This window comes from Mustela putorius, unplaced genomic scaffold, assembly GCF_011764305.1.
Source record: "Mustela putorius furo isolate JIRA1106 unplaced genomic scaffold, ASM1176430v1.1 tig00000785_pilon_pilon_pilon, whole genome shotgun sequence".
In the NCBI taxonomy this organism is placed as follows: Eukaryota; Metazoa; Chordata; class Mammalia; order Carnivora; family Mustelidae; genus Mustela; species Mustela putorius.
The window spans coordinates 8,326,743-8,351,492 of record NW_025421480.1 but is presented as its reverse complement, the minus strand read 5'-3'; the positions used below and the strand labels follow the sequence as shown (position 1 = coordinate 8,351,492).

General features: G+C 46.7%; 1 protein-coding gene across 1 annotated transcript in view; it reads right to left on the bottom strand.

Moving 5' to 3' along the window:
• KIF26B (kinesin family member 26B) overlaps positions 1-24,750 on the bottom strand; it is a 409,198-nt gene that overhangs the window by 210,808 nt on the left and 173,640 nt on the right. The window lies entirely within an intron of this gene.

Genomic DNA, 24,750 nt, shown 5'->3' with positions numbered 1-24,750 from the left:
CAGACGAGAGGGGCAAAGTTATCATTTATTAAAGGAGAAGCGAACCGGCTAACGGAGAATGTGAGGGACTCAAACACGATCATCGTTGTTTGCTATAAACCGTCAGCAAACGTGGTGCAGAGAAACTCATAGAAATAATAGAGCCACTGTAGTTTTCCAAGTGGTTTCTGGAAGGATTTAGATCATTTCAGCAGACTTGATGTTCCTACTCCTTCATTAAGATACACGGCTTCGGTTTGTTTGCAATGATCGCCTTCACGACGGAGGCACCAGTGCATGGGGGCTGGGTCCGTTTTATCTAAACCCACCGGATGTGCGAGGAAGAAGCTCGCTTCTGGGCAAAATGAGAATCTCATGTAGAAATACGCTTTCGCAGAAGTGGTCATTCCGTGACCATATAATAATGATGCAGGCAAAGCCTAAGTGTGCTATTTGGAAAGCCTGTTGGTTTAAAACTTTAGTCCACTTACAAAAGGGAAAAATGTTAGTTTAACAAAAATAAGAGAGAGAGGGGATTGGAGAGGAGGAAGAACAAAAGAAAAGAAAAGAAAAGAAAAGAAAGAAAGAAAGAAGAAAGAAGAAAGACTTCAGTTTAAAAAAGAGTCTGCAGGCAGCTCAAACGTCTTAAATGCTGAATGGAAAATGTTCCTAATTACCTAGAAAATACAAGCGCAATAAAGCAAAGATCAGGCACAGTTTCCACTTTGTAACTGAGCAGGCCAGCGGGCCAGTGAGAGTCCCATTTGCTAACCTTTGAACATAAAAACATTTGTACTTTTCATTATTAGCTGCACAGCCGTTACTCTGAGCCCCATTGACTTGAAACTTCGCTTAAATTCATGCCCTTACTTGGAAAGCTTTGGCATTTTTCAGCTGAAATTTTGCCAACACATACTTTCTTATTCTCATTCATTCAATGTGTTGTAAGGAAACCTGACCCACATAAGGGAGCCCCGGGAGGAAGAGGCAGAGAAAGGAGCCCATGGCCTGGGGAACATTCCGTGCACTCAGCCAGAGCTGCTGCCCAGGCTGGGGGCGTGCATCCCCTCCGCTCTGGGTTCCTCTGCTGTGTGTGGGGTGAGGGCTCCCCTCTACCGGCTGCCACTCTCCCAGAGGGATGAAGAAGAGGAGGAGGTTGTTCACACCTATGTCACCACTTAGCGCTAAGCAGCACTTATGAAGCCCCCCGCCCCCGTGTTCCAGGACGTCTGCTCCACCAATGGCCACAAACACACCCACTGTCACAGGACCATCATTTTTTCATCAAGTAGCTACAATCTACCATAGATAAACTGGTTTAGTTATTTGTTTTTGAAGACTTTATCTATTATTTATTTGAGAGAGAGAGTGCGCATGCACACGAGCAGGGGGAGCGGCAGAGGGGAGGGAGAGGGAGATGCGACTCCCCACTGAGCAGGGGGCCCCACGCAGGACTCCATCCCAGGACCCCGGGATCACGCCCTGAGCTGAAGGCAGACGTTTCACCGACTGAGCACCTCCAGGTGCCTCCGTAAACTGGTTTCGGCACACAGAGACATCTGAAGAGAGGCAGTACAGTACAGGGGATGAACCCATTGCGTGATTCGTCACCACAGATGTCCGTGGGCTCATGAACGTGGCTGTTGTCTGATCATCTGGCTGTGGCGTTTCCTGTTCATTTCTGTATTTCTCATCTGAAGTTTGGAAGAGCAGGAACGGGATTCTGTCTCACTATGTATGCACGGTCCTCGCAAACCCACAGAGAAACCCCTGGGATGTGGGGTGGGGAGGATGGTGAGAGGTACAGGTTTCTAGGTGGTTCCAGGTTCCTGAGTCTAGCCCAGGAAGACCATAAGCATCCTGCGGGCTCATGGCTTTCTAGGAAGTCGCTCAGCAAAAGGACTTCAATGCCCTGACCTCCTTCGAGAGTGCTAGTGGCTATCTTTGCCAAGCAAGATTGGATCTCATACTTTAAAAAAAAAAAAAAAAAGTGAGCACTTGTGGACATGGGACACTCGATTCCCAAACCTATAAGTAGAAGGATTCAATAATCCATGGTTCTTAGAAATCAGAAACACAGAAGGTCTTAGAGCAAGAAAGCCCTGCCAAGATCAGCCTCTTCAAAACCCCATTTCATAAATAAGGACTCAGATCACATTCGCCCAAGCTCATGTGAGGTTGAGAACCGGCCCCCGACTCTCAGGCCAGTGCTGGCCCCTCCCTTGCTCCTACACCCCTTCTTCCCACCCCTGTCTAGTTAAAAACAATTTTTAAACAGATAGAAAAATAAATAAATAAGTAAAACACATAGGGGTAGATCCAGGACCATAATCAACAAATGTTAACGTTTGACTTATCTTAGAAAATATTCTTATTTTATTTATTTATATATTTTTTGAGAGCGAGAACGCACGCATGAGTTGGGGAAGAGCCCGAGGGAGAGAGGGAATCTGAAGCAGTTTCCATGCTCGGCATGGAGCCCCAAGTGGGACTTGATCCCAGGACCCTTGAGATCATGACCTGAGCAGAAATTGGAAGTCAGATGCTTAACCGACTGAGCCACCTAGGCAACCCCAGAAAACATTTTTTTTTTTTTTTTTTAAGAAATCAAGCCCTGTATAAAACCACAATTGCCTAGGTCCCTAGTCACATGGTCCTTCCAATCAGCTCTTCCGTTCTCAGATACAGAATGATAATTTGGGAGGGAGACAGCCCACACCTTCCATCACAACCAGCCCCTTCTAAGAGCCCGGCTGAGCTCACCTGGTTTCTTTTGAACATTCTCTCATTTTTGTTCTGCTTATTCCACAACGGGAAGAGGGCATCCCCGCAGATGTCTGCTAACACAGGCCACCAGCAAATTCATGCTTTCGCTTATATTTACACCCAGTATCCTCTCTAGAGATCACATACAAACTTTCAGAAATAACATAGAAATCACTATAGTAATTGCCAGTTTATCTCCCCCCTCAATTGCTGCACTTCAGGCTTCTGGACTTCCTGAAGTTCCTCAAATATACATACTTCCCTCCTGTCACAGGGCCTTTGCACATGCCTTCACTCTCTATCTGGCATGCTTCTACTTTTCGTCCAGATCCAAGCTCAAGCATTACTTACTCGAAGAAGCCTCCTTCCAAACTGCTTCCAGCCTTGCATAGATGTTGTAACAGGAATGCAATCTTTACTTTCATTGTCTTTTTTTTTTCTTTCAGTGTCTTTACTTTGGTTCCGATTAGGTATTTAATGATATGTTGTTGTTTCTCAGAACCCAGGGATGGCGTGTTTAGGGCTGGTGTGCCCCACCACTGGATCCATAGAAATCAAACCGGCGTCTGCCACACAGAGATGTTTAAACCATGTTTGTGGGATAAATCAGAGCTGTTCTTATTTTCTGCTTTTTCTCTATGTTTATCTGATTAAATCTTTTTCTTCAGGCCGTGAAGGAAGAAGACTTAGTCCTTGTTACAATCTCCTTCTTGTTTCCATATGCCCAGCCTTCCTTTAACTCCCCCTGAGGGCCTCCCTGTAATCTGCTGTAGGGGAAAATGCCCGAGACAGCGAGGTACCTGGAACTTTAACTTGACCGCATAATTCGGAATCAGGAGCCTCGTTTTTAAAGGACTACACGGTTCACCTCTGCTTCACAGGTTGCTCAGAGGGAACTTTTCTCGGGCAAACTCAATAAACAACATTTCTGTGAAAACTCAGATTCCAAACCTGCAGCTCTGCATCTGACTCGTCTGAAAAACTTAAGGTTTCGCCAGAAAGGATTCATCACCACGGTTATGTGTATCTGTCACTGCCACTGTCCCCATCTAGGAGCAGTGGATGGAATGCTCGCTAAGAGTCCTAATTGCAAACTTTCGGAGGGAGAGTAGATTTTCAGCACACGATCTTGTTCTGCTTAGTTCTTTTTTTTTTTTTTTTTAAGGTTTTAAAAAATATTTATTTATTTATTTGAGAGAGAGAGAGAGAGAGAGAGAGTGAGCCAGTGAGCAGGGAGAGGAGAAGAGGAAGACTAGCAGACTCCCCACGGAGCGCGGAGTCCGGCGCAGGGCTCGATCTCATGACCCTGAAATCTCGACCTGAGCTGAAACCAAGAGTCGGATGCTTCATTGACTGAGCCACCCAGCGGCCCCTATTCAGTTTAGTTCGGATTAAAACCTGCTTTAGGCTCCAATTCAGGCACGTGGGACCTGCGGTAAGCACTAAAGCAACAGTATCTGTTACACTGAAAACAGCGCATCGCGTCCTGCGGGCGGTGGTCAGGCAAACACCAGGCAGTCATCAAAGGAACCAGGCTACAGGGGGAGGGTGCACGTGTGCATGTGTACACACGTGCGCTTGCACACGTGGGCTCTGTCCTTGTGGGAGAACCCCACGTGTCATTCCCGGGGCGGGCTGACACTCTTCACACATCTCCTGGGTAAAGCTCCTCTCTATATCTTAAGCTCAGGCAAGATCTGTGTCTGTCGACCACAGTGAGACTTGTGCACCGCTCCCTCAGTAGGAGAAACTCTCCACTTGTCCCTTAAGAAAGAGCAGATCTTACATGTGGTCATGATCTTGACTACAGAAATCAAGACAAAGGACGTCGAGCTCTCCCAAACCAAGGTCGGGTCCACAGTGTAAACTGCGATCTACAAGCAATGACCTTTCACTCCCCTACAGACCGGAACGGCTGAGAGCTTCCAGACTGCGCCGGCACGGGGGGTTCATCTTAAATGGCATGACTGACCCAGAAAGCCACCTCCGTTGACTCTGCCAAGGCAGTGGGGAACACCTGCAGCCTCCAGTTCCTGCACGGACACATCTGTGGACAGCAAACCCGTCCACGCTGTCCTTATATTGAATGACATCACGACCCCCAAATTCCAGAAAATAACACCTAATAGCACTTTCTCTTAGGCGACTGCTCTCTCCCTGTTTGGGGACATCTCTTGGATGATCATGTATGGCTCACACAGTCGCTTAATGTTTTCATAGTTTTGCAAACAGTGGGTGCTCAATAAATATTTTTGATCCATGTTAACGGAAACCAACTACAATTGCCTGGAAAGCCGGGCTGCAGACGGGGCTGCGGGAAGCCCCGGCCTGGGCGGAAACACCTGATGTCTGTGTACTCGCCCGAGTGACATGCCACCCTCCCTTATCTTGCTTCCTGCCTGTCAAGTCACAAGTGCTCGGCTAACCTTTCCCTAAAGCAGGGCTGGCTGCACACTGGGCTGCTCCTAGTCCCGTCCTAGGCTCACTATTCACTTACAGGAATTTATATATGTTTTATTATGTATTTACATTAATGTATAATATGTTAACTATTTAAATTTAAATAGTTAATTCTCCTACGGCTCTTGGCATGCTGTCCCCAAAGCACAGGCTCTTGCCACCAAACCTGAAGCTTATCCCCGGCTCGCACAGACACAAATCACCGCTGAGACTCTGGTGCTGGCCTGGAGACAGACAGATAAGCTCTTCCCTGCACTGTGCACTGGCCCCCACCTCGGCCAGCACCGAGGGGCCACACTGGGATTCTTGTGTCCCAAGGCTGGACGTTTGATTACCCTTATTATCTTAGCTTGCTTTGGCTATAAATTTTATTAGCGGCCATAAAATTATCCATCCACAGCATGTGACTCCGTGACCTCTCGCAAGGGAGAATTCCACTCGCTGGGGCTGCCCAGGGCCTAGGAGGGCCGCTCGCCTTCTCTTCACCCTCGATTTACAGCCTCGCCTCCATCCAGGGTCCTGCCGATGGGAAAGGCTGTCGCGTTGCACGATTTCACCGTCAGGGCTGAAATCTGGCCCCTGAGCCCCTGCCCACTGCTTTCTGACACTCGGGGTGGCGAAACGGTAAAGCAGAAAAAGACAGGGTTGTGAGATGAAGCCAAACATCAGTTGCGTTTGTGTCTTGGGAGTCTTCCCGGAGATTTCTTAGCCCCAAGATGTGCGGCTCAAGGCACAGCTCAGCTATCCCTTTGAAGAATGTCTTAGGACAAATGCTCTGTCAACTCTTGCCATGCAGCTCAGAGGATTTCTACAGCTTCATTTTACTTCCCCTTGCAGAGATGCTGGCTCAGAGTGACGTTAATGCTCAGTACTGGACTGCGTTTTGTGGATGTGGTTTTGGTGACATATTCGAGGACATACGATGATGCACAGAGCCCAGCCTGGGAGAACTCCGAAAGGCGAGGGCAGGCCCCCCTCATCGACCATCAGCAATATGTGTCGCCGTTTTGGAGCATCTTCCAGGAGCCGGGTTCTAGTCCAACAACTTTCTATATGTGTTGCCGTGTCCACGTGTGACAACAACCCTACAAAGTGGGCACAATGATGACCAGATAATAGCTTCAGCTCTGTCACGTGGAAAAGCCCTGGGACAGATTAATGCCCCTGGGCTTGGTTTCTAGCCTTGAGTTTCTCTTGCTCCTAACAAAGTACGTCCCCTCTGGCTGCCCGTTTGAGAAATGCGGTCACAGGCACGAGACTCAATAAAGAAGGGCGTCCGGATAATTTCTCAATATGCACAAACTGCTCGTTGCAGCCAATGTTCTGTGATTTTTAATGAGCAACTTGAAATAAAATCACATGGTCTGAATCTTGGTGTAACTGACTTCACTTTCAATTTGCAAGAGGAAAACACCACCCTAATGAATCCAACCCCGGCATCAGGGTCGAGTCAAAGGCTCCTCCTAGGTCACCTCCCAAGATCCGAGAGGACTAACCCCTCTTGCCCTGTATGGAATCACCCAGGGGTTGCACTTCCTCTGGAGAAGGCTATCTTTGCTTCCCAGCCCCAAATACGCAACCACCAGGCTTTCCCCTAGAAAGTGTGCCCTGGGCAATCTTCCCCCACCCTGAATGATTGGGGCCACCCCTCTATGTGCTTCCCTCCCAACCTGTCCTTTTTTATTTTTTTAATTTATTTTCAGCATAACAGTGTTCATTGTTTATGCACCACACCCAGTGCTCCATGCAATCCGTGCCCTCTATAATACCCACCACCTGGTTCCCCCAACCTCCCACTCCCCGCCCCTTCAAAACCCTCAGATTGTTTTTCAGAGTCCATAGTCTCTCATGGTTCACCAACCTGTCATTTTGATAACTGCCCGTCCCCAGTCTCTCTGCACAACCAGAGGCGAGCTCAGGGCAGACCGGGTCTGGTCCACCCCAGTATTTCCCACAGCCCAGCATCTCAATACGGGCAACACTGAACAAATACATTCATTGATACGTTCACTAAATACAAACAAATAAAAATGAGCTTCATTTAGTGGGGTTGGGATTGGCTGCAGTTTGTTTTTTTAAGAGATAAAGGTTCTTTTTACCTGATTTTAAAAACCACGAATAGATTACCTAAAACTTTCTGCAATAAAACAGGTATTTCGGCCTAGACTTGAGTCAAGATAGTGGTGAGACAAATGACTGGGGAGGGTTGGGGGGGGGACAAGGAACAAAGAGACAAAGGGACTGAGACCAGGAAAAGGGGAAATCGGAGAAAAGGGACAAACAATAGAAAAGCTGTAAGAAATACACACACATGAGAAGAAGACAGAAGGAGAGGAAACCGGTCATTGTCTCAGCCAGCTTGGGTAGAAGCATGTGCCGGCCACTGCTGGGGGCTGGATGGAATTCTTGGAATGTTAGGCCAGTGGTCCTAGGAATATGGCGTCCAGAGGCCAAAGCCCCACTGGCCTGCTTGGGTTCTCCCTGGTACCAGACAGCAGTTCCAGAACCCCGAGGTGCTGGAAGGTAAAATGTAGGAACTGAGAAACACACAGATCCACATCAAAAAAAATTGAGCCATTCTCTTTCCCTTTTCCATTAACAAATAAAATAGGGGCGCCTGGGTGGCTCAGTGGGTTAAGCCGCTGCCTTCGGCTCAGGTCATGATCTCAGGGTCCTGGGATCGAGTCCCGGATCGGGCTCTCTGCTCAGCAGGGAACCTGCTTCCTCCTCTCTCTCTCTCTCTGCCTACTTGTGATCTCTCTCTGTCAAATAAATAAATAAAATCTTTTTAAAAAATAAATAAATAAAAATAAAACAATAGTTCTGACCTGTGAAGAAGGGGGCTTGGAAGTTTTGAGTGTCTGAACACTTGCTTTATGCAATTTTGCAGAGTGACACGGACTTTTAGTTAGGCTTTCAAGGGGAACCCCAGTGAGATTATGAAACTGGACAAGAGGTTTACCTGGAAAGGATTCAGCTCAGGTCATAGCCTTTTCCATGCATTTTCCCCACCATGTTTTGTCTGGAGAGCCTGCCACCATGCAGCTTTCAGAAGCAGCCCATTCTCACCTCAATCTTGCCTAACGCTGGAAAGCTCTCAAGAAACTCAGCCATGCGTTATGGCCTGGAATTCAAAATGTGGCTTCCTTGTAGGCGCTGTGACTTCCTCATAGTTTCCTTGTGCTCTTGTGAGAACGAGTCATGAGGGGCCTATAGACAATACTTGCCTGTATGTGACCCCAGAAGGGTCTGCACAAAGCAACCCTGCATTCTGGACAAAACTGAGGGGACAAGTGCATGTATCACACACGGACACACGTGCGCACACACGCACCACTCAGGACGCTAGGGAGGGCAGAAGTGAGAGCCTGTACAAGGCAGGGGTGAGGTCTGCAGCTGCTGGAGCCCTCCTGCCAGGAGCCACGAGCAAATGGGGGTGTTCAGGGCTCAAATCAGCCAAGAGAGAGGCTCTTCCTTGCTTGGAGCGCATTCCAGGAAGCTAGCCGGCTGCACTGGGGCTGGCTTTAGGTTGGGGGATGGATTCTGCTCTGCCCTGGCCAGCTCAGAACCACCGCCACGGAGGAGAGATGCCCAGACCAGAGACAGGCTGGACCGCACTGAAGGGCCAGTGTTATCCCGGTGCCGGGCAAAGGGCGTATCATGCAGCAGGCCCTCAGGAAACGTGGCTCTGTGAAGGTCAAAGGCGAATTCTGGGCCTGGGTGGGCGAGTGGCAACATGACGGGCTTTGGACGAGTCACTCCCCCTCTCTTAGCCCTAATCTCCCCACTAGGGGAATCAGGAGACCGTGCCCGGACTGAAAGGACACAGTGCAGCCGGTTGCTCTGTGGGTCTACAGCCACAATCAAATAGAAAGTGGGGACGTTCAGAAATACTCGTTTCGTCTTGAAAGTGCGTTCCTAATTTAACATCCGCATGGCCTTGCCCCTTGACGCAAAAACATACAAGCACATCCGTGACGACAACAGCCACAACAAACATGGCCCGCCATGTCTCCAGGCGCCCACAGGGGACAAGGAACTGATCTGTGGAAGGGTCCGCTGCTCCTTCTAAAGCCACACACGGGCGTCCACGCTCCAAACCGACCCAACCTCTTTGGCTTACCCACTGCAGAAATGCCAAATCCTGCACCATCCTAATAGTAATTTTCCAAAAAAAATTTAAATGGAGCTGGAAAAGTCCTCAGATCCACCCAAGGCCAATGCTCATGTGTAAACGGGAAGAGACTCTGGGCCGGGGTGGCAAGCGCGTTGTCCAAAACACACACGTCGTGTGCGGTGACTTTCTGTACTCACTTGTGCCTATCCGAACAGTAGGATGACAGCACTTGCAATGCCTGAAAATCCCCTAAATATAGAAAGACAGAGAAAGAGAGAACCAGTCTCTGTGGTTTGGCACTAAGCCAGGGGCTTGGTTCTGGCCCACGGGCTGGCTGTGGGACCTTACCAAAATCAATTAAACTCTCTGCAGCATTGCCTCTAAAATCAGAGATTTTCCATAAAGCACATTACATAAAAACACTCTTAAGGATCCTTCTCCTCAAATCACAATGGGCTGAAGATGCAAAACCAGTACTTGAAAGCCTCTCATTGAAAACCGGGGGAGTAGAAACCTTTTCTGGGCTCGCCTACAAGAACCCCGTGAAGAGCTCTGGAGTCGGCCCTCTGCTCATTCCCTTCGAGGGTTAGGGTCACGGACTGTACAAAGCTGCTAAGTTAAACTTCCATATCCGTCCTCCAGGTCCAGAATTCAGAGAAGAGCGTGGTAGGGTTGCTTACTGGAAATCTTTAGATCATGTGTTTTTTTCCTGCCTTTCATTTTTTTTAAGAGTTTCAGAGGTGGAGTGTAGTGAGTCACCAGCTCCCTAGAACACCCAGCGCCATGCACCCTGTGCCCTTTTTATGCCCAACACCCTGTCATCCATTCCCCCACCCACCTCCCCTCCAGCAGCCCTCGCTCGGTTTCCTAGAGTTCAGTGTCTCCTCAGGTTTGCACTGTGGATCCGAATCAGGCCTCATCGCGTCACCAGACTCACGACAGACTTTACACCTGGCAAGTTTCTAAACCGGTTCACCCAGCGGATGTGGATGAAGATACGCTTATTTACGTATGCATGCGTTCACGGTGTGTTTCACGGTAAAGCTACTATGGAGCAGCCTTTAGAAGTTCGGTAACCTCTGGACAGTCCATGGCTCTTCCCTAACCCCAAGTCCTCAAAGTTCAGGATACTTACAACTTCTGGGCCTTCCCGGTCATTAACACCGAACTCCAAAATTCATTTCGCTGTTGTCAGATTTCTTCAAGTTCCTATCACTTTCTCGGCACCCCCTTGCTTCTAACGTAATCAGCAGAGAGACAAAGAGGTTCCATGGGGGCTGACCCCAGAGAATCGTCCAGTCTCATCAGGTCCTCACTAAAGAAATATTCTGGCTCTTTCCGCCGCGGCTGGAACATTCCATCCAGTGCCCTCGTATCCTCACTTGGCGCTTCTGCTCAAATTTCCCCTCTGTTCAATTAAGACGTCGGTTTTCTCTTCCACGGTCCATGCTACGGCTTTTCCCAAAGCTCCGCTATACTTTCCACTTGTTGCAGCTCCATAATATGGGTCAGGCCCGGTCAGTACCAACTAACTTATTGTGAGCGGATCTCGCTCGATTCCCCGAGCTACCGGACCAGAGCCAGCAAGATTGGCAGGACCTCGGCCTCTCAGGGACCCCAGCCAGCGTGCTTTAGTGCAAAGAGTCGGCCCTGAGAGTTCATCTCTTTCATATCTGCCCTTTCGTTACAAACCTGGAGTCCCTGGAGCTTGCTATTTAAAACAGAACCGTTCTTTGGGGATTCTTGTCTTTCATACACACTTGAAAAGCTATTCATCCCATCCTGAGTTAAAAGACTCGAAACTGTATTAACAAATCAGCCTCCCCGCAATTCCCCCCAAAATCGAGGTATTCTCTTAACAACCTCTGGAGGGAAAGAAGAGCCGTCCCCCTCTCCTCCGACTCCGTTCATCGTCTTTCCTGGACTCCCCAGACCGTGGCCCCACCCTTCACACAAAGTAACTTGAAGTCTGCAGACCTTCCGCGTGGAGGGCCGTCAGACATGCAGACCCGGGGTCTCGGGGCCAGAGTGTGGGATCCGACAGGCTGTCTCAGAGAGGACCTGGGGGCCCATGGCTCTAATTTCCAGTATTAATGGAGAGTCCTTGGAAATTGCTGTAACCCTTGTCTGCATGGACAGCAACATGTCCGATCTGGAAGGTCTTTTCCACGAAGGTAGGAAATCAGCCTTGGCTTTGGAGTTACTTCACTGCTCCGAGGAACCCTCCTTGTGAGAGTAGGGAAACCCTGCTGTGTGACTTCCTACGGGGCTAACCAGCAGCACGTTCCTAAAACATCGGCAAGAGCAAAACGTCATGCCTGCATTTTACAGTTAGCCTAAGATTAAGCGGACTGTGTTCTTCCCGGAGCCTAAGATGAGATCAAGGTAAACACACAGTTGAGTATACGTGTGCATGCACACACACGCACACACACACACACGTGTGCATGCGTACACCCTGCGCAAATGGTATCTTTGATCAAGAATGCCAAGAAACAACTTATGAAATGCACACGGTGCATTTGAGAATCAACAAACAAGTCCACTGAGGAAACGCCTAGAATAGAGCACCTCAAATTAGAGTGGCCCTAAAGGGAGCACATCCCCAAAGGGGGCTGCTGGGAGTTACAGATGCTCCTTGCTCCTAGAGAGACTCCGAAGGACGGCTGAAGTTGCCTGCTCTCCGGAGTGGCTCCAGTGTAGATCCACAGAGAGGAAGAGATGGAGCAGCATGACTTCTCTGATGCATGAGTCCTTGCATCATCTAGGATCGGAGCCCTCTGATCACTGAGTGCCATTTTCACAAACGTCCTGTACAGAACTCAGCCCGGAGTGAGCCCAGTGTGCTGCACGCTTGCTCGCGGTCTCCGCTGATTTCTAAGACCGTCTCCAGTGTCGCACGGTGATCAGCCTGTGTCTTTCATTCCGCAGCCCCACGCGGTTTACAGTTATTTTTCTTGCTATTGTGCCCCTCCTTAGATGTGTACGTGTCCAATTGTGTCTCTTGGATTTTGGGTTCAGGAATCACACTCGCTATAGATTCTAGGCTTACTTTCAATGACGAATGAGTTATCGGGAAGGAAAAGGCAAGAATGAGGAACAATGCTCCATCTTCAAATTCTAGAAACACTTCCCTCCACTCCAGGCCACCATAGGGATCATGTGGCACATTCAAGGGTCAAGCATGAAAAGGCAGTGGTGGGAACGAGAGGCGTGGGCTCGCTCTCTGTCCAGCCTGCCAAACCACGGACAGGAGGGACTCAGATGAAGGCACCCCGTTTAAAGGAACTTTGTTCTGTTGGGGCTTTGTTTAAATCCCAGAGTGGGAGATGACCCACAATAAGCCGCTTGAACCCTTTTTCTCTGCGAGTCTCCAGCTGAAATACAGTATGTGGGAGTTCTTTCAAAAGCAACTATGCAGACCTTTTCAGAAGCTACATTTGAATACTCCCGTGGTTACGGATGGGGAGTGTAACCGCTCAACAGCAGATCGGAAAGCTAACGGCAGCCCCCCACCAGCGTCCCGCTACTCCGCGCTGGCCGGGCCTTCTGGGAGCTTCTCAACAGGCCTGGAGTCCCGCCTTGCTCACCCATGGGCCGGGAGCCCCGGGAGCCCCGGCCCGGAGAAACCTGACCCTATTCCCTGCTGACTCGTGTTACCTGCGCCGTCGCTTATCTGTTCCAAGCTGGAGTGATAAGAACAAACTCAGCTAAACTAAATTGGTCCTTTGTTTGCCATTACCATAAAAATTTTATGTACGAACTAATAAAAACATGCTTTACGTGCACAGTTTCATGGGTTTGCAGAAGCAATAATATCCAGCAAGTTATAGCCATAAATTCAGTTATAGACACTTAGGAATAAATATTTTATCTTTCCCAGGGTTTTTGTTTATGGGAGGGAAGGTGTGAACACAGGAGCGTATGGCTGATCTGAGGCGACGAGCGGCCCTTAAGTCTCCCCCCGGATCCCTCTGCTCGGGACCAGGAGAGTCCTTTCAGAAGTTTCTGGATCATTTTCCTGATTCTTTCCCCTCTTAAGAACTCGCTATTAATCATCCCTCCAACCTCAGTAAATGGAAAGCTTTTTACAAAGCTTTTGAAAAGTAAATCACTTTTGACATGAATTCAGGATTTTCTTTGAATTCTTTTAAGCAAACAAAAAGATCTAGTTCTCTTCCCACCTGGGACCCTGGGGCAGGTTTACAATGGATTTCATTAAAGAAGCTTTAATGAAATCCAAACCGAACCAAAAAATTGGGATCACTGGATGTTTAGCTTCCCCCTCCGCGACGTACTTCCAAACTCACGAAACGAGCTGGGTTATTAGCTCTCGATTTTCTTTCCTGCCAGATCGGCACTGTCCGACAGAAGTACAATGGGAACCACATTAAAAACATGCCAAGAGGGGTGCCTGGGTGGCTCCGTGGGTTAAGGCCTCTGCCTTCGGCTCAGGTCATGATCTCAGGGTCCTGGGATCGAGCCCCGCGTCGGGCTCTCTGCTCAGTAGGGAGCCTGCTTTCCCCTCTCTCTCTGCCTGCTTCTCTGCCTACTTGTGATCTCTGTCTGTCAAGTAAATAAATAAAATCTTAAAAAAAAAAAAAGCCAAGAAACAGGAAATTCATTTAAATATTTTATTTAACTCATTAACTCAATGTATCCAAAATATTATCATTTCAATATATATTCGACCTGAAAAGGCCCTAAGGAGATTCTTTACATTCTCTTCTCATGTACTAAGTCCTGAACATCGAACGTGTATTTTATGGACACACAGTTCAGTTCGGACTAACCATTCCCCACACGCTCCATAGTCACGTGTGGACGACGGTTACCGTGTTGGATAGCGAGGATCTACAGAATCCTCGACTGGTCTGGTCGGGAAAAGACAACTGCAAAGCAATCTCATTATCTACGTTTGCTTTGGACCCGGTGGACACACCCGCCCCAGGTTTTAACTAGGAATCTCATTACTATAAACTCAGAAAACCATAAAATTGTATGCAATTTCTAAAGTCCAATTTTCTCCTGTTTATAACTCGTAGTAAAATTGGCAAAGTGTACAAAGTGAACAAGGTTAAGAAGAGCATACTTGGGGCAGCCACAAAAAAAGTCTATGTTAAGGGGCGCCTGGGTGGCTCAGTGGGTTAAGCCGCTGCCTTCGGCTCAGGTCATGATCTCAGGGCCCTGGGATCAAGTCCCGCATCGGGCTCTCTGCTCAGCAGGGGGCCTGCTTCCCTTCCTCTCTCTCCGCCTGCTTCTGTCTACTTGTGTTCTCTGTCAAATAAATAAATGAATCTTTAAAAAAAAAATAAAAGTCTATGTTAAGAGCAATGAAGAGTAACAAAGAAAGTTTGACCAATCTGACCATCTGTCAGCCTTCAGAGTCCCTGTAGCCTTTTCTTTAAAAATAACTTCTGTTTGGGGGCAGTGGCTTAGTCGTTAAGCATCTGCCTTCAGTTCAGGTCATGATCCCAGGGTTCTGGGATCGAGACCCGCTTCAGGCTCCCTGCTCAGGGGGAAGCCTGCTTCTCCCTCCCCCACTCCCCCTGCTTGTGTTCCCTCTCTCACCGTGTCTCCCTCAGTCAAATAAATAAATAAAATCTATAAAAAATAAAAATAACTTTAATTTCAAAAAAATTTTCTTATTAAAGATTTTTATTATTTATTTGAGAGAAAGAACACAAGAAGGGGGAGAGGGAAAAGAGAGAAGCAGACTCCCCACTGAGCAGGGAGCCTGACGAAGGACTCGATCCCAGGCCACGGGGATCATGACCCGAGCTGAAGGTAGACACTCAACCCACTGAGCCACCCAGGTACTCCTATTTCAAACATTTTTTTACTGAAGAATAGTTGACACACAATGTTACACTAGTCTCAGGTGTACAACGTAGTGATTCAACAAGAGTGGACCTTACACTCTGCCCACCCTGAGCGTAGCTAACATCTGTCACCGCACAACACCATTACAGTAACACTGGCTATATTCTCTGTGCTCTGCCTTCTATTCTCGGGACTGATTCATGCCACAACTGGAAGACTGTACCCCCACTCCCCTTTACCCACTCTGCCCATCCCTCCGCCCCCTAGCCTTCTGGCGATCATCAGTTTGTTCTCTATATTTACGGGTCTGTTTTTGCTTGTCTAGATGACACATAGGAGTGAAACTGGATGGTACTTTTGTCTTTCTCCAATTTCTTTCACTTAGCATATACCCTCTGGATCCATTCATGTTTCCACAAATGGCAGGACCTCATTCTTTTTTATGGCTGCGTAATGTTCTATTGTATATATACACCACATCTTCTTTATTCATTCATCTCGCGGTTGATACTTGGGCTGCTTCCAAATCTTGGCTATTGTAAATAATGCTGCCATAAACATAAAGGTGTATCTATCTTTTCAAATCAGTGTTTCCTACTCTGTAGCTTCTTCAATGCAGATGTTTTGGAAAACAAGAAGCCAAATTTTTTTCCATTTAACTTCTTTTTTTCCCCAAAGAAGCTATTCTAGATTTCTATAAACTTAAAAAAAAAAATGTATCTTCCATTACTCTTCCACCGTCCCTCTGTTTTTCAGATTCTAAAGGAGATATTCGGAATAGGTTATTTTGAAAGGGAAGGATTACACCAAAAGGTCAGCATTGTAGCTCTGATTCTTTAAATGAAGCTTTGGTGAATTATTCAATTTCTCTGTGGTTAAATGTTGCCATCTGAAAAATCACCCCAATAATTCAAGTCTGTGTCAGGTCTTGCAAGTGTTGGGCATATTTTTTACTTGATGTGTTATAACACTTAATAATGCATATTGATGCCTGTAAAGCAAGTTGTTCTTTAGGGCAGGGACCAGAATTGCTGAATATACCCTTTACAGAGCTAACCGAAACATAGCATGCATAGAAATGCTTAATTATCACATGTTTTGCTGTTGTTGACTCATAAATCGTACAGAAGTGCTGAGATGAGGACTCCGAGTTGGTATAAAGGTATTTTTTTTTATCTGTTTCTAGATTCATAACAGTGTGCTGTCTCAAAATAAAACAAAGAATCTCAAAATGATCTTTTTCTTCCCCAAGGACAAAGGAAAAACTTCTTGGCAAGAAGTCAGATTGACAACAGGAATTCGAGAAGGATCTTGTAGTTTCTGATTTGTTTTTGTGCGTTTCAAATCAAATAAGGGAAAGTCAACCGTGCCTAAATTACACACCCAAGTTCCTCCCCCTCCATCCCTTCCACCCCATATGTGAAAATATTTTCCGTAGAATCGGGACGGGCTTGGATTCTGGAGAATCTAGGCTTGGCTGTCAAGTGAATGACAGAACGTGGAAAGTGAACAACGAAAAGTGTTTTTACCTAAAGATTTAGAAGAAGCCCCGAAGGAGACACATAGCTGTAATAATGGAACCACTGAAAGATCTTCAACAGGCATGAAAACTAACTGCAACTTCAGCCTAGTCTGAACCCTGGACCAGAGGGGAAATAATGCTTTAAAGGACATCACAGAGGGGCGCCTGGGTGGCTCAGTGGGTTAGGGCCTCTGCCTTTGGCTCAGGTCATGATCGCGGGGTCCTGGGATCGAGCCCCATCAGGCTCTCTGCTCAGCGAGAAGCCTGCTTCCTCCTCTCTCTCTCTGCCTGCCTCTCTGCCTACTTGTGATTTCTCTCTGTCAAATAAATAAATAAAAATTAAAAAAAAATTTAAAGGACATCACGGGGATCAGCTGAAAGTAACTGAAAGACAGGATGGTAGATTGCCTAAAGTGACTCATGGACGTTAATTCCTCGGACTTTGATAACTGGACTCTGACTACACAGAGGAATATCCCATTGCCTGGGGGGAAACACATGGAAGTATTTTGGCATAAAGGCTCTCAGTGATTCAGGGGGAAAAATACTGGGCATCAGTTAGCCCGGAGACGGGGAATATGGGTGCCCTCTGTACTGTTTATGTTCTTGTCACTTTTCTGTGTGTTACAAGTTATTTACAAAAAATTCTAATTCCCTTAAGAGTGGGGGGAAAACATTCTTCAGATCGAATTTCCCTTTTAGGAACTTATGCTGGACCATCCCTGTGCTCTCCACCGGCTTTCCACAGCAAGGCTTTGAGCTCCACGGGGGGTCCAAGATGCCATGTGGTAACTGGGCTCACATCTGCCCACAGGCTGGCTTCTCCCCGGCCCAGCCCTGGCTCGCCCATGAACCTGAGTTCTTTGTGGCTTCTCCACAGAAAGAAGTGTGCACAGGCTTTGACTGCTGGGTCTTACTATCTGTCCAGGTGCCAGACTCTTGCTCTCACTTCTACAGGGAGAGATCACGGGGGAAGTCTCTGTCAACAGTGAAAGCCATCCCTACAGGGGCTCGGGAAGTTCACGAGACTCTCCACGTGGTGGCCAGCCCTCCCTGCCTCCACCAGCAACCAGGATTGTGGAGGGTCAAGGTACGGATGGGAGCTGCCTGGGTCACAAGGCATGTTTACTGCCTTCCCCTCCCGCACTCTGCTCTGCCCACTTACTGTGAAACCGCATAGATTTTTCGACCCCCAAACCACCAAATAATGACTACCGTGAAAGCAGAGCAGGGCCGAACCTTCGAGGGCAACCAAGCCACACTCTCTCCTGCTGCAGAGTTCTTTTCAGGCTCCTTCTCGTTCAGCCACTTCTTGGGATTCTCCAGAGATGGGAAGCTCCCTACTTTGCAAAGCAGGACCTCCCACTGTTGGATAACTCTGGTCGTTAGAAAGTTCTCCTCTGCAGTCAGCTGCCTCTGTTTCCCTAAAATGGAAGAACCTTCGAGCGAGGAACTCGCCTTCTTCATCAAGTCTCCTGTACCGTGTCCTGACGGCAGGCACATGAGAAATAGCTTGCATTAATGGGGAGTCTACATCTTGGCTCTTATCCTATCCCTGGGAGCAACTGAAGTCATGGTCACTGCCTCTTCCAAAACACGGCATCTCAAACATTTGAGGACACTTTCACGGTCCCCTTTCTTTTCTTGCCTAGCCCCAAATCCTGCCAAGTCCTATTGCCATGTCTCACACTACATGATTGATAAAACATAACTAGTTAAAGTCACTGACCTTCCCTCACTCACTCACAACTCACTCATTCATTCATTCCCCCCAAAATTTGTTTTCTTTTCTTAGTTAGGATCCACACCCACCGGGGGGGCTTGAACTCCCGCCCCTGAGGTCAAGAGTTCCATGATCTACCAACTGAGCCAGGCAGGCACCCCAGGATTTGTCATTAAAAAAAGAAGAAGAAGAAGTAGAAAAATACAATAAAATTAACAATATAGCAATAATTGCATGGAAAACAGGGTCTGGAGGAGCGATCTAATAGTCCCCCCCCAAAAAAAAAACGTTACACAGTTCTCATGATTGACTTTAAAACTTGATTCTCGTGAAAAAAAAAACGTTACACAGTTCTCATGATTGACTTTAAAACTTGATTCTCGTGTTCCTGGCACAAAGTTGAATGGGGAAATGTTACGAGTTTCATGAACCTTTATTAAGAGGATGAAACAGACCAGTTCCTCAGGAGAGACAAGGTTATTCACTGTGTAAGGCCTTGCAAATGCTGGGAAACTGAGCCATGTAACGGATGGTCAGTTTCTGTACTCAAAATTCACAGCAAATGCCGGAGCAAAATGAGAAGACTTGTTTCTTATAATAATTTCTGATGAATGCTTGAAGGCAGAAGGTCAACACGCGATTCAGAGTGGATGGTGGGTTATAAGAAAGGTTAAGCTGATTTGGTCCGAACGTGTAAATATCTAATCGGCATAACTCAGAATATAGCTGGACAGTGTCTTGGTTGTGTTTTTAATAACTGACCTTTCATCAGACCTCTGGAGTTTGGAGCACCGGAGAGAAGGACATCTGAGATCACACTCCCTTAGAAGAGTCTGAAGGGCACCGGTCCTATAATCTTAAGCTAGGTGGCCTCCCAGCTCCCTCGTTCCATGGGTGGGCTACAAAAAGGCTTTTTGGAGGCAGGATAAACAACAGGGAGGGTTAGCATTTTGTTCTAACCGTAGGGAGCTGATCCAAGGTGTCACAATGCTGACACAAAACAGAAGGAGACGCAGAAGCATCCACCCAGAGCGCCAGGGCTTTCTGCCGGACAGAGGTCGGGGAGGGCAGGCTGGCAAAGTTGCGAATGTTTACATTAATCTGGCGAGGTAGACACTGTTTCTCCTGTTTCCAGATTCGGTAACTGAAGCTGGGGCCGTAGAAGAGCTTAAATGGCAGGCCTTCCGTCTCCAAATGTCGTCCTTGGACCACTGTGACACCAGCTTCCCTAGGCCACCCCATGGGGGGGTATAAATGGTGCTATATATATAAATACAATGTCATCATGGGAATTCCTCGGGCTTCTTTCAGAGTAAAGTCAGGCCTAGGCGTGGCGTGTTTGGGAAGACTCCAAAACCAGCATTCCAGGAAAAAAAATCATGATTTGTTGTACTGCCAATTCCCAAGCTGTGAACACTCCCGCCATGACCTGGGTATGGCCTCCAGCAAGTGGGGTTCCAGGTAAGAGCATCCAGAAAATTCTACGTGGCTCCTGGTTTGCTCTTCGGTGAATGAAAAAGATATATATATATAGATATATAGATAGATACACAGGGGGAAAAATATATATATTTATATATTAAATATATAAATATAAAAATATATATTTATATATTAAATATGTAAATTTAATATATAAATATATATATTTATATATATATTTTTTTTCCCACTCCATAATTGTCTTTTAAATTTATTTCATAATTTGGGCTGTTTCTGGGAAAGGAATGGAAGGATAAGTACAGAGAATATATGGGTCAAGTCAAGTCAAGTAAATCAAGATGCTAGAAAATCCACCCGGGGAAGCCCAAGCAACCTTAAAAGACCCCAACGGCGACCTGCCTTCAGCATATCCACGCGCCCAGATCTACCTGAGTCACAACCTTGTATCACATGCTGACTGCTTGACTTTGGAACCAAAATCAAGCTGCTTAATTTGCTTTTAGGTCTATACTATTTCAGAGAGGAGTAATTTTTTAAAAAAAGAAATGTGTTCAAGAACTAGTAGGGACTAAAGGGATGCGTCTAACGATTAGCCATTTTTCACTTACTTAGAAAGTACCTTAAAGGTATTTTTTATGCCTTTTTTTTTTTTTTAAGAGAGGGTGGGGGAAGGGGAGAAGAAGAGGGAGAGAATCTGAAGCAGGCTCCCAGCTGAGCCCAGAGCCCAGGGACGGGGCTCGATCCCTGTTTGCAGGCTTACAGAGAAAGGAACCAGAGTTCCATGGGTGGGCTACAAAAAGGCTTTATACAGTCATGGCCATACCTTGAGATAGTCTTTACGTCATCATAGTAACACTGGGTAGTGATCAAACCAAAATTATGGCAAAATTTCTGTTTTTCCATTTGCTTAGTGTTCTGGATCTTTATCACTAATTCAACCCCAAACTCTCCTCTGTATTCTGTAACTCCACCCTCAAAACGTTCAAAATATCAGCTATGGGATCATCACCTCTTATCAAGGATCCTTTCCTGTATCCTCCTGATCGTGCCTCCCTCTTAAATCTACTGATATTTGCCATTTTAGAAATCCAACTACAACTTAAAATGCCTATTTATTTATCTTAAAATAACAAGGAGTCCATTATATGTTGGCATATGTGACATACCTTAGGAAATACACCTATTTACCCAAATAAAAAAAATGTAATGAGAAGATGAACATTGTTCTACATTTTCACAAATCTCTTTTATGCCTGGTGTACATTAAGTTACGCGGCTTATGACTGGTTATGTTGTTTCTGTTGTTTATATGGATGTATGTAGTTGGTAAATGGAGGGCTATTTTAATAGCCTTTCCAGATAATTGGGAACATTCTTCTTGGATACTGTACTAAAAATTGACAAGTGGTGGTCACTTAAAGGTTCACAGAAACGAGCAATCTGAAACTGCGTTAATCCAGGCTTATTACTCTGCTATACTAAAATCCATTAGGCTCCCTTGCACTTAGAATGGATATTATTACAAGATTCTGTAAGAATGCATAGGTCATTGGAAAATGTTTGTTTACTGAATTATATGTATCTTCCAGATGCTGATATACTCTGTTACACAATATCCAAAAAAATCACATTTGTTAATTTCACCATTAATCTTATCAGGAAGTCTTTAAGTCATGGATAGGTGATTGGATAAAGATTTTTGTACACACACACACACACACACACACACACACAGGAATATTACTCAACCATAAAAAAAGAATGAGATCTTTCCTCTGCAACAAGGGTGGACCTAGACGACATTATGCTAAGTGAAGTAAGTCAGACACAGAAAGACAAGTACCATACGATTTCACTTATATGTACAAACAAAAGCAGAAACAGACCTATAAATACGGAAGATAAAGTGATGGTTGTAGAGTGGGGTATGGGCAAAACGGGTGAAGGGGAGTGGGAGACACAGGCTTTTAGTTATGGAATGAAAAAGTCACGGGCTGAAAGGTACAACATAGAGAATACGGTCAATGGTATTGTCGTGATGTTGTATGGTGACAGATCGTGACTTGAGCCCAAGGCAGATGCTTAACCGACTGAGCCACCCAGGCACCTGCATGAAGGACAGTCTTAAGTGGAAATGTGGTTTAAAAAATTTCCGAACGTGTGATGATGGAGAATACAATGACTCATATAGTTTGGTGCCACTGCCTTGATTCGCGCAAACATGCCAGCAGTTTCACTCATCAGAGCAAATGCCGACCCAGTGAAAATGGCAAATAATGTCTGACTGTTCTATAAAAATCGTTTTGATCTCATGGACCCAGAGAAAGGGTTTTGGAGATACCACTGGTCCATGGAGGACCCTTGGAAAACTGCTGTCACAGGTGATCTCAAACAAAATAAATCAAGTAGAAGCAAAAGAAGAAAGGCATGATATGGAAATAAATATTAACAAACACCCACTGCCTTCCCAGTAGAACGGCATCTTTTGCATCAAGTCTTGTCAAATGATTTAACTCTTTAACTTACGTGTGCATGTAAGTTTGATTTAAAAACTGATAAAAGATGGACCTGGTTGAAAAATTTAAGCATTCTAGGTAACTGAAGCTTTCTTCCAAAGCCTACTTTATTGCTTTAAATACTCAAGAGACTGGAAAAACTCCTTCCCAAGGATAAACATGGTTGTATACCATGAGCTTGAAAAGTAATTTCATTTTTCATGTTGATAGAATACAGGCCATTGCTCTTTGTCAGCCAATTCTAGTAATAAAGATGGATAAATTATACTTCAGTCCATTCTGTCAGAAGAGTTGTACGTTTGTGTGTTTGTGTGAACGTGTGTCCACGAAGATGAGCTTTTTCAAGAGTGAACACAGGGAGAATGCTTGAGTTATTAAATGCTAGACGTAAGAGAAACAACCTCCTCTTCCTTCCATATTCCATGGCCTCCCTTGGAATGAGCTTTCGTGCCAACTGCAAGGCTGACTTACAAGGTCCCCCTAGCAGACCCCAGGGCCACTGCCTCTCCAATGTTCATGGTCCCAGAGTCCCTCACAAGAGACAGGCATGCCGGGCACGTTAACATACCTCAAACATCCACAGGGCTTTGCAGCCGGGGGTTCGAGGGTCAGAACCCACCCATCAACTGGATACCTTCCCTCCTGGAACATACAGACTCAGAGCGGCGTTCCTAATAGAAATACAATTCCAGACAAACTGGAGGTGAAGGTCAGGTTTAACTGAAGGCTTGGATTCCTCTCCCTTACAAAGTACACGTGAGCACCAACTCTCCACGAAGACTCAGCTTCCCTTCTCTCCGGGGAAGACGGGAGACATGTGGAAGGAACAGGGGTCACACTTAGTCATACTCCTGCTTATGGTGAAAAGGGGCTGGACCAGATTCATTAACATGGTCGTCATCGTGGCAATTTTCAAACCCAGCAACACCTGCTAACACCATCATATGGGCAAGGAGGTAGCAGGGGCGGGGTGGGGGACATGGGGAGAGCACGGGGAGAGCAAATCTGGGCAAAGCGGGACTATGACATTTCTGTGGCTAGTCACTGAAGGTGACCAACTTGTCCTCAGTGAGCTAAAGCGCTGATTCTAATAGTCTCTTTAATCACACTTTTCAAGGAACACTATGTTTCAATCTGAGCTGCTCTATACAATTTTCTTCTTCCAAAGTATCGATCCAGAGAGAAAGTTGTCATGTAAACCTTCCCAGAAAGCGGTTTTTCTGTACCACAGCAAAGAACCCCAGTAGGTTCATCTCATGGATCTCAGGCACGGGAGTCCCCAGGTCACTCCTGGAAACGCGTCCAGTCTCACAGAGATGGGCACCAAAGAATCACCTGGACAAGAGAGAACAGACCTGCCGCTCGGTTTCTGAACGGAGAGGTGGGGCCAGAGGACCTTTTAGCTCAGGGTTGCAAAATGGCCTCTTCTGGCCTCAAAAATATTAATACATATTATGCCCAAGTTGGTAATGCCGCCCAGAAGCCGTAACATTTCCTGGGTGAGCAGCTGGGTCGGAGTGGGTGAGGGAGGTTAGCGGACTTGGCACCCTTCCCAGAAACCACTTTCTGGGAAGGTTTCCACACCCCGTGTTTGGGTCCTTACCAACGGACCGGTGGCCAGTGACACTCTGGGTACGTGCAGGACAGCCCAGCCTGCTGCTATCGTCATGCATACAATGGAAGCAGAAAGAGATTTTTAAAGATGGAATCAAGAGCTGGACTGGCTAAGGCAGCCTCTACTTCATCCAGTAACACAGTATTTGCTATTTATTTCTGGGTTATGAGTCATCCAAATGGTCCATCCAATTCACAGCTTTCTAAGTAAGGGAGGCGAAATACATTTTTCTGGATTCCTGGAGGGAATGTGTATCTGGCTTCTGCTCTATTTTCTGGCTTCTGCCCCGGCACCGACCCCAGCTGGACCCACACCAGAGAACCACGCTCAGGGAGACCCCTGAAGGGATCTTTCCTCATCTTTCCTTCCCAGCTCCTGACCCTGGACACGGTGGGCATCTTGAAACCCCGAAAGAACGAAAATACTGACTCGAGTACATTCTCCAGCTGAACTGTTTTTGTTTTCCCAGGATCTGAGAGTCATAGGCAAGGCTGGGGAGATTATCTGTCACTTATCTTATCAATGGGTGGCTTTAAAAAGAGGTTGTTTCAAGGAGGAACAATGCTAAGTCGGGTCGGCGGGATCCCCATGACCCGTGCGGTCTTTATGGACAGGGTGGGGGAAGGGGCCAAGATTCTTCTGCAAGGTGGGTGGTCAGAGTCCAGTTGAGCTGGGCATCAGGCTCTCCTGAGTCCCCCACCTAGCAGCCTGGGTCATAGCTCCCACCTACCACTAAGGACACCAGAGTCACAGACGCCCTCCCTTCCCCTACACATGGGGACAGAG